General features: G+C 38.9%; 1 pseudogene; it reads left to right on the top strand.

Annotated features, from left to right (window-relative positions):
• LOC144368582 (protein FAM50A pseudogene) overlaps positions 1–13,251 on the top strand; it is a 79,676-nt pseudogene extending 66,425 nt beyond the window's left edge.
• Positions 13,252–14,887: the final 1,636 nt, after the last annotated feature.

Genomic DNA, 14,887 nt, shown 5'->3' with positions numbered 1-14,887 from the left:
AAGTGGCAGAGTAGGGAATTCTCCTACTCCACACATTTGGACTGAACCCAGTGAAAGGTGTTTCACAAAGGTTAAACCATTCTGAACAAAGTTGTAATAAAAGTGATAGGGTTTAAAATATAATCTGTAAAAATACAAAACTTTTTAGCAGTTTTATTCTGTTTTCCCCCTTCAAATGATTTTTCCAAACAATATATAAAAATAGTGTTATAGTAAGAAAAATGTTAAATTTGATTAGATTTCAAAACTGCTTACATGACATCCATTATTTTAGCTGGCTTTAGTCCAGGCATTGTTGTAACACAAATGGCAGAATTGAAGTGATTTTTCTTTCTGAAAAATCTGAAAACATGCCCAAATCAACTTGCTGGCTCTCATAGTTCATTTCCATTTGTAGTTTCATTTTAGAAAATTTCATTGTAAAAAGAAGATTACATTCATAATAATACCAGAATACTTTTCTTTTAGTTGATGAAAATTAGAGAAAGAACTATATATACACATTCTAAACATTATATCAATTAAATTTAAAAAAATCAATGAATAAATAAATAGAAACAAATAACATAAAACAAGTTATTTTCCCCAAACATATTTTATATAGAACAGAATTTATATGGGTTTCTTTTTTGTGTGTTTCAGACTTAAGGATGTTAATAAATTTACTCTCCACTTAAAAACTTTTCCCGCTCTGAGTGTCCAAAATTCGTGCTTTTGTCTTTTAAGAGCATGTGTAAAGTGACACTGTGTATAGTTTCTATGTAAACACACCTATTTATGTAAGCTTTGTTGGATAGACCTTGACATCTGCTTCCATGCTGCATCCAGAAGAGTGGTGTATGCACCAATTAATATAGCATCAAAGTAACATGGGATAGTATCGTGGGATCTGCTTCAAGTAGAAGAACATAGCCTGCAACCTTTTACCAACCTGTTGTAAAAATAATTTAAAAAGTTAATTTGGTGTGTTCACAGGTTTCACCTATTTTAAAAGATAAATCATAACATGAAACTGTGCTATCCAATAATTCATGAATCAAATTTCTATGTATTAGAACTAGAAATACAAAGAAGGGAGAAAAAAAGGTATACATTATATATCTCTATATAATAATTCTTATTGTGCCTTTGCTTATTTTGAACTAGACACACCTTACTTATTTAATACTTACTTCAGCAATATTTCCTGATCATTAAATAAGCTGGCCACTGACATAATCGATCATTCTATCTCCAGATCTCAAATGTTCAAAAAAAGGATGCCCCATGTTATTCTTTGGTCTTATTTCTGCCAATACAGACATTAGCCCTGAAAATTCAGATATACCATGCTGCATTACTGGTAGAGTCAAAATGTTCGCATAGTTGAGTTATAGCTAGTCCCTGATGATTTGACATGAACAAAAAAGCAGACAAAATGGCCAGTTAGTCCTACTATGGCACTCAGCTTAGTGGGAGGAAAGTGTGGCTGTATGGACTGGAACCAAGATGCAAAGGCGTGTTGAGGGAGCCTACTGCCACATTTCATACAAAGGTTCCCCAAATTTATAACTTGTGGCACTGGTCTACTTTTTTTAATGTTATAATATTCAAAGTCACTTGGCATTTTTATTTCTACCTTAAGGCATAAAGGAGAAAAAAATTGATAATCCTGTATCTTTCCATGTTAAAAAGTAGTAGATTTGTTATTATTCAGGCATGATTTAAGAAAATCACAAAACTAGTCACAGAGAAAGCAAGAATACATATGGTGATAAGAAGAATAAAGCTTGCTTTAGAGGGACTCTGAGGAGGCACTTCAAATTAAGCAAATTATCAAAGTGAGATATTAGGAAAATTCTCAATTAGGCAAAATTATTGATTATTAGGCAAAATTCTCAAATAGATGCATTAAAATGTCCATATGACATCGCAGAGTCTGTTATTTCAATGAAAGAACAATTGCATTTCTTCTATCATTCAACAAGATAATCATAGCTTAGCTACTGTGAGTTATGCTGCTATAATGTGCTTGCATGACTGTATTATGTGATTTTAAATTGTTTGGATATATGCTAAGGAGTGGGACAGCTGGGTCAAATGATGGTTCCATTCCTAGTTTTCTAAGGAATCTCCCTCCATACTGTATTCCAAAGTGGTTGCACCAATTTGTAGTCTCACCAAAAATCTATAAATGTACCTTTTTCAATATATCCTTCCCAACATTTATTATTGTTACTTGGATTCTTGATAATTGTCAATTTCACTGGAGTGAAATGAAATCTCAACGCACTTTAAAAGATGAATGGATAAAAAAAATGTTGTATATATACACAATGGAGTATTACTCAGCCTTTATGACATTTGCCAGTAAATGATGGACCTGAAGACTATAATGCTAAGGGAAATAAGCCAATCCTCAAAAACCAAAAGTTTTCACTGATATATGGACGCTAACCCACAATAAGGCAGGGTGGTGAGAAAGCAGAAGTTCAGATTAGACAAAGGGGAATGAAGGGAAGGGAGGGAGAATAGAAAAAGAAAAGGTAGTGGAATTAATCTTACATAATTTTTCTATGTACATGTATGAATACCCCACTGTGAATCCCACCAAGGTGTACATCCATAAGAATGATGTCCTAATTAGAATAAAATACATTCCCTGCTTATACAATTATATCAAATACACTCTGCTGTCATGAATAACTAAAAAGAAGTAATAAAAATAAAAATTAAAAAATAATCATTCCCACCTTATTAAAAATGTTACTTTAGTTTCAGTGATATCAACTAAATCTAGTTAGAAATGAATTGATGAGCTATGTATCTGGTATATTATGAGAAATAAATAAACTTAATATAAAGTTTTTCCTTCAAGAAAAGGAAAATTTGGGAAATAAAGCTTAAATACAAAAAAATCTGGAAAGCAAGACAGTATAAAATAACATTCTACATATATCCTAAAACTTTTGTGAAAGGTGAATGTTGCTCAGTAAATATTGGTACCACTGTTGAATAATGAAATATGATGGGAACAGTGTTGAAACACTGCAGGAAACAGATATGACAGTGTCCAAAGGGATGGAATTAAGTGAGGAGGAAGGAACAACAGCTCAGAGTGAAAATGGAGTAGAATAACGGCTTACAACAAGTAACAGATACATTTACTTACTACTCATAGAAGAAAATACTTTGTTTTGCCAATAAATACAACAGGTCTTGGAAAAATTTACTAGAACTTATGTGATTGCTTTAGTAGGAAGAACATCTGAGTTCAGTTCAAGAGCAGCCTGAGCAACATACAAAACCCCTCTCAATTAAAAAAAAAGAAGAAAAGAAAGATAGTATAAGTATAAAAGCCAGGTGTGGTGGCACACACCTGTAATCCCAGAAGGTCATGAGGCTAAAGCAGGAAGAATGCAAGTTCAAAAATTCAACCCCCTCAGCAACTTAGTGAGATCCTAAGAAACTTAGTGAGACCTGCCTCACTTTTTGAGACCCTGTCTCAAAAATTTAAAAATTGAATAAAAAAGACTAGGGATATAGTTCAGTGGTTCTTCAGTTCAATAGAAAGTACCAAAAAAATAGGAACCATTAAAGTATTGATTGCTAAAATAATAAGTTTGACAGAAGAGTTAAAAAATATGATTGAGGAAAGTTCCAAAAAATGTTGAGTAAAATTACATTCTAATAAAAAAATACTTATGAAAAAATAGAGGGTGTGATGTTTAATTTTATGTGCCAACTTGACTGGGCTAAGTGATGCCCTGTAGTTGGTTTCATATGTGTCTATATGAGGGTATTTCTAGAAGAGATTAGTTTTGAATGCATAGATCCACCATAGGTGGGCATCATCCAACCATTTGACTATCATCATAGAACTTTTAGATAGAGGAAAGCAAATTCATTCTATTTTCATGAGCTGGGACATCTTTGTCTTCATGCTCTCAGAATCTCAGGACTCAAAGACTTATGCCAGTAGACTCACCCTTCACCCCAGTTCTCAAGTCTTTGATCTTAGACTGAGAGTTGAACCATGGTACTCAGGCCTGTGGATTTGGACACTAGCAGGTATCCTGGTTCTCCAGTTTGCAGAAAGTACATCACAGAACTTCTTACCCTCTATAATCACAGGAGGCAATTCCCACTATAAATCAATTACCCCCTTCTTCATTCAATGAGGCACAGGACTGATCACAGGTGAAAAATATGCACACTGAAAAAAGTCTTGTGCCCCTTTCCCCTTTTTTTGATTTCAGAATATCTGCAACCAAGCACACTTGCTTCATCTCTATTTTTGTAAAAATTAGAAAAAAAAAGTGTTCTTCCATGGCTCAAAAAGGTAAAAGTAGATAGAGATTGTTGCTAGAGGCCCATAATTTCTGCCTTAAGTACAACATGGAAAGAGTGGAAACCCTTCCTCTCCCCTTGTCACAGTTACATCACCAGACCCATAGAAACTTGGCCCCAAGGCACAGGCAAAAAATTTAAGTTATGGCCTACTTCAAAGGGACCACAAGCAATTACAGGTTCTTTCATATGGAAGGGAATAAAGAGTGAGTGAACTCCTGGACCAGTCTCTGTCTCTTCATTACACAATTTTGATTCTCTCCATGAATCAAAGTATACTGTATGTTTATCACCCATCTCCAAATGAAATGAGAGAATTCTCTAATTTTGCCCCACCCTAGAACACTAGTGGTAGATAATAATATTGTCAATTATAAATTAAAAATAACTAGATTATCATGTTTATGACAATCTTTACATTACCAATTTTTAAATCTATCATTTTTTTAATTGAAAACAAATTATGTAATATGGAATACCAAAAGAATATTCTTTCAAATTCTAATAAATATTTTTAGCTATGGCAAAACTCAAATCAAACAAACTACTAATGAGCTAGTAGCTATTTAATTGGCAATAATGTCAAAGTCTCATTAGAGTTCAAGATCTAGTGGATGGCTATGTCAGTCAGAATATACTTTAACAAAAATATATAAAATATATAAAACATATTTAAAAGAGTTTTGCTTTACATCTTGACCTATAGTGGAAGTGGTAAAAGTCTGATCATTTCCACATAATACCTAAAGCAGAAAATAAGTTCTGTTATACATGTATCATAACTTGGAATTTTTGAGGAGACAGAACCTGGACCCAGGAATCAGATGGAATCAAATCCTGACCTCCCTAATCCTAACTGAAAATCTCCTCTGGGCCTCAGTTACCTCAAATGTGAAGTAGAAACAATACTAATACCTTCTTGGTAAGATTATAAATGACAAGACAGGTGCAGTGGTTCACACCTGTAATCCCAGGCTGTACTAGAACTTGTGCTTCCCCTGCCTCAGTCTCTCAATTACAGGTACACCACAGCACCCAGCCATAACACAGAATGTTAAGAAAAAATTAAGTGTTGAAGAAAAAAAAAAGGTAAATTTCACAAAAAAAAAAACCAGATATCACAGCTTTGAAATAGCAGTTTCAGTTCAAAGTCCTTTACTTTCTACTGGTAATCATAATAGCTAAAAAAGTATGGTAATTAACATGTCAATTGTTATTCTAAATGCTTTTCTTTTATTAATTACTTTAATCCCCACAATAGCCTAAGGCATAGGTCACATTGACACATAATTTTATAGACTGTGTTACATTTTTATGCCCATGACATAAAATAAACAAATAGTAAAAAGAGACTACTTACAGTAAAATGATTCCAGTAATGAACAATTTCCTCAACATTTCTGACAGGTTTCAATAGGAAATGCTTCTTCCATTCATCCAGATTCACTGTCATTGACCCATCAATATCTGTGCTATACATTTTTTAAGAATTTGCTCAAATAGAAATTGTGATTTATAAATTTCAAAAACATCAAAATGACGTCAAGTCAGAAAATCTGGATTATAGTAGAGCTCTGTCCATTGTTACTTTTGTGATATGGAGGCCACCTAACAGCCCTGAACCCCAATTTATGTGGAAATAATTCATACAATAAGGAACTATTCAGAGTATTAAATGAGATGGTATATACATTGTCACCATAAATTATAAAGAACAGCAGAAATTTAAGTCGGTATTATTACATCCCAATCTGCTAGTGCTTCTTCTTCAACATTTCTTCTTCTTTCTGCTTATAACCTCATCTTAAGACTTATTTTCATTGCTAATCTCTCTAGGAATAGAGTCATGCAGAAAAATACCCTTTGTGGTTGCAGATCTTAAAATAAAATTTCCATTTTTATGGATCTACAATATCTAATATCCAAAATGTCAAAGAAATCTGAATAGCCATGGAATTATAATTCCCATTGAGATGATACTGTTCAAGCCAATTTCATGAATTTCTAAAATTGCCATCAGAGTCAGCACAATGGCACAAGCCCATAATCCCAGTGGATTGGAAGGCTGAGGCAGAGGAATTGCTAATTCAAAGCCAGACTCAGAGAGACCTTGTCTCTAAATGAAACATAAAAAAATGGCTGGAAATATAGTTCAATGGTTAAGCACCCCTAGGTTCAATCATCAGTACATCAGTAGAAAAAAAAATTCACATCAAAGAATTTCTCAAATAACTAAATAAAATTAAGAATTTGAAGAAAGACAGTGAGATACATTGCTTTACTAATTTTGGTTTCAAATTCTTGCCTCAGCCAACTTCTGTCCTCATTTTTTTTTCAGGGATTATTGCTAATACTAAAGCATCTCCTCAGGCCACCAGTTCAATTCCTAACACTCATTCTCAGGCCCCAAGTCATCCCAGTTCTTCCCAAAACATGAGTGCTCAAGCAGTCTCATCATAAATAAATAAAAACAAAAAGACTCTTGTCTCCACATTCCCCACTATCACTCTGTTTCTGTCTCTGTCCTTGCAACAACATTTAATCAACAGTTACCTCCCTTGTCTTCAATCTCTCCTTGCCATTTTTTTGAGGTAGTGTTTATTTTTTTTTATTGGTTGTTCACAACATTACAAAGCTCTTGACATATCATACTTCGAACAATAGTTTCAAGTGAGTTATGAACTCCCATTTTTACCCCAAATACAGATTGCAGAATCACATAGGTTACACATTCACATTTTTACATAATGCCATACTAGTGACTGATGTATTCTGCTACCTTTCCTATCCTCTACTTTTTTGAACCCATTAAGATCTTACCACCATTACTCCACCAATGGCTTCCACAGGACTCAATCCAGTGGTCTATCTTCTGTCCTTGTCTTAGCTTATCAGAGTCATTTGACAGAAAAAACTATCTCCTCCCAAACTGTAATATGTATTTGGCTTCCAGAACAGAGTATTCTACTGTTTTCCCCTTTTGTCTCTAGTTGCTCCTTCTGGGTCACTTTGTGTGATTCTGCCCATCTCCCCTGTGCCACAGTCCAGCTGCAGCAAAATAACCGGGGGGTGATTTGTGTACATTGATACAGCAGGAGTAGGAGCCTATTATTGTAGCACAGGAGGGGTATATATACATTACACACAGCTTATCTTAATTAACATAAACGAGATACAGCAGTCAGCCAATAAGGAATCTCCACACTTATTACCTTCTTGTGTTACTTCACAAACCACTCCCTGTGGCAAAATACCAGGCGCCATCCTGACTTGTTACAGGCTCTAACATTTCCCCCATTTGTTTAATTTAAATAACAACCCTAGTGGTTTTTACACAAACACCATAAATGATCTACTACAAGCAGAAGGAGAGGATACCAAATTCCACAATACCAAGCCAATTGATGGCTCAATGCAAGAAGCCCTTGGAAAAATTATAGCAGCAATGACACCGTTACCAAAGATACTGAGTTACAATTTGTTGTAGATTACAGTTTGTTTTCTCAGTCTAGGTAAAGCAGTGTCTCAATAGATTAACTCACGGTCCAGGTAAATCACAGTCCATGTAAATTCTGCAGGCAGCTAGCTAAAATCACAGTCCAGGTAAGTTCTGCAGGCAGCTAGCCTAAGCTGTAGCAGCAGAAACAGCAACAGCTCAGAAGTCTTGTCCATTTCTCAGCTGAAGTTTTGTCTGGTTTTCAGCAACACTGGAAATTTTTCCATCCTCATCCTAACCAGCACTGGGATGAAGGCAGGAACTCTGGCAATGATGCTAAAGAAAATCCTGTAGTATTTCACTAAGCAAACAACCTTTTGAACAATTTAGTACATTATCTCAAGGTTATTTACATTTGAAATAAGCCTTAATAGTGCTCATTACTCATTAGCTTCCAGGTGTGGAGTACCATTTTATTTACTGGCCTAGGAAATGATCAAAATTCAGGGATGCTAGCTGGGCCTTATTCCACCTGCAACATCCTGGGCAGCTCCAGATGGCCCTGGGGAGAGTCCTGGGAGTGTTCCAGACTCAAACTGTCACTGGGCACAGGGAGCAAGAGCCTGAGAGAGGAGACTGTGCCTCCAGGTCAGGTTTATATCTGGGCTCTCACAGTGGCATCCCGCTCCCCAGGCAGGGGGCGGGGAAGAGCTACAGCCACCACTTGGAAAGTCCTTGCTGTGCTTTGACCCACTCAGGCATGTGGCAGCCGCCACACCAATTCACGCACCCTCCAGTAATGAAAAGTATTCAGTAATAGCCTTTTGCTGCAACTTTTTTTCTGATAATCCTTCATTCTCTGAACTTTCTTCTTTCTGACTAGAGTTCCTGGGCTTCCATCAACACATGCCCTAACTATTCTTGGTTCCACTGGGGTGCCTTCTTCCCTTAGTAATTTACTTAACACCCCTTCCATATTTTCATCAGAAAGATAATACAATACACTGAGACAAAACAAGACACAAACATACTGTATCAATCTTCTCCATTTTCTCAAAATGACTATTTTTCCTCTCGCCCTATCTACCAAGGCGAGAGGATTTTCTCCCATCATATCTATGGACGGGCAACTTTAGTTTTCATCACTTACACCCGAGTGTCCCAGGGCTCCCCGTATGAGACACCATCTGCCACAGCATGGCTGCAGCAAAATAACCGGGGGGTGACAAGCAACTTGTGTACATTGATACAGCAGGAGTGGGAGCCGTTTATTGTCGCACAGGATGGGTATATATACATGACACACAGTTTATTTTAATTAACATAAACTAGATACAGCAGTCAACCAATAAGGAATCTCCACACTTAATGGCTCTCTGGTGTTACTTCACAAACCACTCCTTCTGGCAAAATGGCAGGTGCAATCCTTACTTGCTTACAGACTCTAACATCCCTGTCTCTTAACATTGGAAAATATTAGGACTCAGTATACTGTATTCTCTCTCCCTGGTCATCTCTCCCAGTCTCATGGCTTTAAAGACTTTCTGAAAACTGTTTGTTCCAACCCCTCCCAGTCAGCTATAAGCCACCTCCTCTCTCTAGCTAGGGTGTTTCTTTGAACTCCAGATTACTAGTTCAAGTTGCCTACTTGACATTTTTACTTAGATGTCAGATTAGCATCTGAAACTTAACAAAAAACAAAACTAGATTCTGATATTCACTCTGTCCTAACCCAGTTTCTCTCAAAATCTTATCCATCCCACTACATGGCAGCCCCAGTCTTCTAAGTGCTCATATCAAAACTCCTGACTACCCTCTTTTGTATCATACACATGACCCAGAAGAAAATCCTGTCATCATTTCAAAAAATATCAAAATCCAAACAGTTCTCACTTCTTCCATCCTAGTAAAAGCCATCCTCAAATTTTGTCTGTGCTGTAAAACTACTCTAATTGCTTTCCTTGATTTCATCCTTACGCTAGCTACTCTAAATACACCAGCAAGAGTGAGGGTGTTACAACTTAAGTTATATCATGTCACACACTTGTTTAAAACCATCCAATAATATATGAGTAAAAGTCCAAGTCCTCATAATTTCCTACAAGACTTCATGTGATATAGCCTGTTACCTCTTCAATCACACACCTCCTGGCATCCTCTTTCTCATGCACTCTATTCCAAACTCTCTTCAGCCCCTACCTCTTCCTATTTATTTTTCTGGAAAGATTCCCCCTCCCCAAGGATTCATCAAGTCCCTGTCACTTCCTTCAGATCTACTCAAATGTCACCTTCAAGGTCTTCTCTATTTACTATGGGTAAATTGTCATTTCCACCTCAACACACACACACACACACACACACACACACACACACACACACACACACACACGTCTTGAGTTGTTGGTTTCAACCCCTCCCTATCATCTATAAGCCACCTCATCTCTCTACATCATGTACAACATGTCCTTCTCTGACAGATATTCTTCCTCAAAGCTCACCTATCCTTAAAAATATAACATTTAGACTTGCTCATTTGTTTACTTTATCTCAATATTTCTAAATTAATATACCACAATAACAGACCTCATCTCCTCACTTTCCTTTCATTCAATAGCCCTCTGCAGTCTGATGTAGCCCTTTGTCACACTGCTGGAACTGCTTTCACTGAAAAATCTCCCAATGGACATTTTTCATCATTGATCCCTTCTGTTAAAAATTGTTAAGGTCTGTAAACAAGTCTGAATGGCGCCTGGCATTTTGCCAGAGGGAGTGGTTTATGAAGTAATGCCAGCGAGGCATTAAGTGTGGAGATTCCTTATTGGTTGACTGCTGTATCTAGTTTATGTTAATTAGATAAGCTGTGTGGAATGTATAAATACCCCTCCTGTCCTACAATAAATGGCTCCCACACCTGCTGTATCAATCTGCACAAGTTGTTCGTCACCCCCCACCCCCGTTATTCTGCTGCAGCCGGACTGAGGCAGATGGTGCCCCGGGACATTTGGGGGTAAGCGACAAAAAAAAAAACCCTGCCCTTCCCTAGATAGGAATGGAGCAAATATGCTAGTCCCTAGATAGGGCTAGAGGAAAAATGGCCATTTTGAGAAAATGGAGAAGATCAATACAGTATGTTTGTGTCTTGTTTTGTCTTGAAATGTTGTATTGTCTTTGTGATGAAAATATGGAAGGGGTGAAAAGTAAATTGTTGAAAAAAGAAGGCACCCCAGTGGAACTAAGAATAATTAGGGCATGTGTTGATAAAAGCCCAGAAACTCTAGTCAGAAAGAAAAAGAAAGTTCAGAAGAAGAAAGATTATCAGGAAAAAAGTTGCAGCAAAAGGCTATTACTGAATACTTTTCGTTACCGGAGGGTGCATGAATCGGTGCAGCAGTTGCCACGTGAGCCAGCTGGTCATGGTGCAGCAAGACCTTTCCAAGCAGTGGCAACCCGCTCTTCCCTACCCCCACCCCCAGCCCGGGGAGCGGGACACCACTGCAAGAGCCCAAATCCAAAGATTTGGAGTCATGGCTGTCTGGGGATGTGGCAGGGGGAAGACAGCCCTAGTCCCTGAAGTTTGATAATTTCCAAGGCCAATAATTACAATGGTTCTCCCACACCTGGAAGCTAATGAATAATGAGCACTATTAAGGCTTATTTCAAATGTAAAAAAACTCGAGATAATGTACTAAATTGTTCAGAAGGTTGTTTTCTTAGCACCTGCTGGAATACTACAGGATTTTTTCTAGCATCATTGCCAGAATTCCTGCGTTCATCCCAGTGCCAGTGAGGATGAGGGTAAAAGAATTTTTATGTTGCTGAGAACCAGACGAGATTTCAGATCAAGGTAGCTGCCTACAGAACTTACCTGGACTATGATTTAAGCTAGCTGCCTTTAGAACTCACCTGGACTGTGAGTTAATCTATTGAGACACTACTTTACCTGGACTGAGACAACAAACTGTATCTTTGCTAACGGTGTCATTGCTGGTATAATCTTTCCAAGGGCTTCTTGCATTGAGCCATCAATTGGTTTGGTATTTTGGCATTGTGTATCCTCCCCTTCTGCTTGTAGCAAATTATTTATGGTGTTTGTATAAAAACCACTAGGGTTGTTATTTAAATTAAACAAAAGGGGGAAATGTTAAGGTCTGTAAACAAGTCTGGATGGCGCCTGGCATTTTGCCAGAGGAAGTGGTTTATGAAGTAAAGCCAGCGAGCCATTAAGTGTGGAGATTCCTTATTGGTTGACTGCTGTATCTAGTTTATGTTAATTAGATAAGCTGTGTGGAATGTATAAATACCCCTCCTGTCCTACAATAAATGGCTTCCACTCCTGCTGTATCAATCTACACAAGTTCCTCATCATCCCCTGGTTATTTTGCTGCAGCCAGACTGTAGCAAAAAAAAAAATCTAAGATTTAGCTGGGCTGCTGTCACAGTTGTTGCCACCGCTGCCACCTCTAAGGCCACCAAGGCTCAGTACAAGGGCGCCCCAAGCAAGGCAGTTTGCGCCAAAAATCTGATGAAGAAATAAGAAGAGCAGCGGGAGCAGATGGAGCAGAGGAAGCAAAGGATCACAGAAGAGAATGTAATAAAATCCAACATTGACAAGAAGTTCTCTACACACTACGATGCTGTGAAGGCAGAGCTCAAGTCCAGCACCATCTTATGACCCTGAATAACATGCAAGCCTAACAGGAAGCACTGGTGAAGGAGCAGGAAAAGCAGCTGGCCAAAAGGGAGCAGTCAAAGGAGCTGCAGCTAAAGCTGGAGAAGCTGCGAGAATAGAGCACAAGAAGGAGGCCAATAAGAAGATCTCTAGCCTGCCCTTCACCTGGGAAAAAGAAGAGGAGGGAGGAGAAAAGGAGGAGGTGGTGGACATGCATGAGGAGCAGCTGGAAAGGGAAGAGATCACCACAAAGAGAAGGAAATTGGGGAAGAACCCAGTTGTGGACACCAGCTTCTTGCCTGACCAAGACAGGGAGGAGGAAGATAATTGTCTCTGGGAAGAGCTGTAGCAGGAGTGAGAAGCCAAGCAGGAGAAGATTAAGAGTGAAGATATTGAAATCACCTTCAGTTACTGGACTGGCTCTGGACACCAGCAGACAGTCAAAATGGAAAAGGGCAATACAATGCAGCCGTTCCTCCAGAAGGCACTTGAGATCCTGCATGAAGACTTCAGTAATCTCAGGTCAGCAGGGGTGGAGCAACTCATGTACATCAAGGAGGACTAATCATTCCCCATCATCACAGTTTCTGTGACTTCATCGTTACCAAGGTACGTGGGAAGAATTGGCCACTCTTTAACCTTAATCTTCATGATGATGCTCGGCTACTCAGTGATGCCACTGTGGAGAAGTGAGTCTCATGCAGAAAAAGTGGTGCTGAGGAGCTGTTATAAGAACAAGCACATTTTCTCTGTCATCTGCTGGGAGCCCTATGACCTTGAAAAGAAGTGGGACAAGTATAAGATCCAGATCCAGTGAGCATCCAGAAAGTGGTTTGGCCTCGCTATCCCTGTTTAACCCTCATATCTCCAGAACTCAATGGTCTGACTCCCGTGCGACTATGCTGCTGTGTGCTAGCAGGATGGTAGCCACTCATCCCCTGGAACTGTTTTTGCTTTTTTCTTTTACAATAAATAAGTGCTCATGTTAAAAAAAAAAAGATCTAAATAAATGAAGATGTAATTTTTTTTAAGAGAGAGATAGAGAGATTTTTTAATTTTTTTTTTTTTAGTTATCGGCGGGCACAACATCTTTGTATGTGGTGCTGAGGATCAAACCTGGGCTGCATGCACACCAGGTGAGCGCGCTACCGCTTGAGCCACATCCCCAGCCCCAAGATGTAATGTTTATGAGAGAAAATTTAATATTATAAATTTGCCAATTCACCAGTAAATCATTCTACACATTTAATAAATTATAATAAAAATCCAAAAAGGGAGTATATGTGTATGTACGCTTATGTGTATGTAACTAAACAGGCTGGTTCTGAAATTTATATAGAATTTATGAAAGTATATAAGATAATAAGAGCAAAGGACCAAGAATAGGATTGATGCTATTGAAGATTAAGAAAGTAAGACAGGACCTTAATTCTAAAGTGATTATAAAGATATTGTGTTAATTAGCTTCCATTCAGTGACAAAATACCAGAAATATTTAACTTAAAGAAGAAAGGACAGTCTTTTGCCTGTGGGTCTGGGCAGCGGAGGAGGGTATTTGGTAGTGGCTGGAGGATTTGCTATGGGAAGTTGTCCCTTTGCTCTCTCTGGGCCAGCCCTCCCCATTGGTTCTCCTCAGCCGCTGTCTGAGGAGTGCACCTGGAGGCCCAGGCTACAGCCGAGGGTGTTTCTCCCAGCCAGGGCAGCCGCGCAACATGGCAGGTGCTGAGTACCTCCCTTGCTACCTTTCTCCTCTGCCTTGCTGCCTAGCTACTGCAGTGCAAAAGGGGTGTTAGAGGTAGATGGGCTCTGAACCCAGTAGGCGGCAGTGGATATGGCGCTGGGCAAAGCAGCCACAGATTCCAGCTACCATGGAGCCACAAGCATCCCTGTGAGCGCCCCCCCCCCCCCAGCCCTGGGAACCTCTGCAAGCAGCAGCACCACCCTTGCCTATTGCAGCCGCATCACCTGCGGAATTGGAACCACTATGATCACTGGCTCCTTTCTTCTACTTAGATTCCTTAGCACCACCATCATGGCTCAGCCAGAACCAAAGGCCCCAAGTCTCACTGGCACATACCGCCATGTTGACCATGCCACTGGCCAGGTACTAACCTGTTACAAGTATCCAGTAGGAACCGATGTCTCTGAGCATTGTACCAACACAAGCCTCCGAGTTTGCAGCAGTTGTCTTCCAGGGACCTTTACCAGGCATGAAAATGGCATAGAGAGATGCTATGACTGTAGTCAGCCATGCCCAAGGCCAATAGTTTAGAAATTACTTTGTGCTGCCTTGACTGATGGAGAATGCACTTGCCCACTTGGCACGTTCTAGTCTAATGGTACCTGTGCCCCTCCATACAGTGTGTCCTGTGGGCTGGGGTGTGCACAATAAAGGGACAGAGAACGAAGATGTCCAGTGTAAGCACTGTGCTTGGGGTACCTTCTCTGATGTG

Source organism: Ictidomys tridecemlineatus, chromosome 11 (assembly GCF_052094955.1).
Source record: "Ictidomys tridecemlineatus isolate mIctTri1 chromosome 11, mIctTri1.hap1, whole genome shotgun sequence".
In the NCBI taxonomy this organism is placed as follows: Eukaryota; Metazoa; Chordata; class Mammalia; order Rodentia; family Sciuridae; genus Ictidomys; species Ictidomys tridecemlineatus.
This window is presented reverse-complemented; position numbering and strand designations above follow the sequence as displayed.